This window comes from Seriola lalandi, unplaced genomic scaffold (genome assembly GCF_002814215.2).
Source record: "Seriola lalandi dorsalis isolate HSWRI2012SDOR001 ecotype SW California unplaced genomic scaffold, Sedor1 jcf7180002052104, whole genome shotgun sequence".
NCBI classification, from domain to species: Eukaryota; Metazoa; Chordata; class Actinopteri; order Carangiformes; family Carangidae; genus Seriola; species Seriola lalandi.
In genome coordinates, this window is record NW_019522657.1 from 1 (window position 1) to 925 (window position 925).

General features: G+C 47.4%; 1 long non-coding RNA gene across 1 annotated transcript; it reads left to right on the forward strand.

Moving 5' to 3' along the window:
* The first annotated feature begins 103 nt into the window (after nucleotides 1–103).
* Nucleotides 104–915, forward strand: LOC147819574 (uncharacterized). The gene is made up of 3 exons (XR_015436791.1): nucleotides 104–153; nucleotides 574–624; nucleotides 763–915. It is a non-coding gene; the product is annotated as an uncharacterized LOC147819574 (long non-coding RNA).
* The last annotated feature ends 10 nt before the right edge of the window (nucleotides 916–925 follow it).

The following is a 925-nucleotide window of genomic DNA, read 5'->3' on the forward strand; positions in this document are numbered from 1 at the left end:
TGTTCCTGATTGATGATGGAGTCCATGTTAGAGGAGACTATCAAAATAAAAGCCCAGCTGTGAAAGTCTCTGAGTTTATTGTGTTTTAAATATTTTGTTTGTGTCTCTCAGGACAGAAATGGTAACCAGCTGCAGGAACGCACCTTAAGCCAGGTAAGGAACATCTTCTGATCAGAGATCAGCAGGTACATCTTGATTCATCGCGCTACCAAGAACTCAGCCTGGCTGAAGTCACGTGGAAACCCAAGTCTTTATTTTGAAGACAACATGAGAGAATTAAACTCTAAATAATCAATAAAAACAAACGCTCTACTAGAAACTGTCTTTATAATGTCACCAGTTCATCACAGTGTCTATACAAATACAAATACAAATACTGTGTTCCGGCTGTGATCTGGCTGTGATCTGGCTGTGTTCCGGCTGTGTTCCGGCTGTGTTCCGGCTGTGTTCCGGCTGTGATCTGGCTCAGAAAAGACATGAGGGAAACAAGGATGCAACTGAATGAACTGAGATGGAGGCAGTTTTTGTCCAATCAGAGCAGTTTTTAACAGTTGACACCTGCCCTCTCCACAGGAAGTCCGTCAGCGATTGGTCAATCTGAGCATCCAGCTTCATGCCCTACAGGTCAGACAGCAGCATTGACCTATTCACTATTGTTGTTTACTCACCACAATAATTGTTCATTTACATCTTTGTTATTCATATAATGGGGATGATGATGATGATGACGAAGGCCTTGTGACTCACTGACTCCACCCCCAGGCTGCTGTGATTCGGCAAGACTCGATCCTGGAGCTGTCGGTCAGTACAGGCCCTGCCCCCACAGTCAACCAAGGCTCCACCCCCAGCCCAGCCCCCGGCCCTCGACTCAGTCGGTCTATGTCGCGGGACACGGGGCTGGATGCTGGCGGTGAGGCGCAGCTGC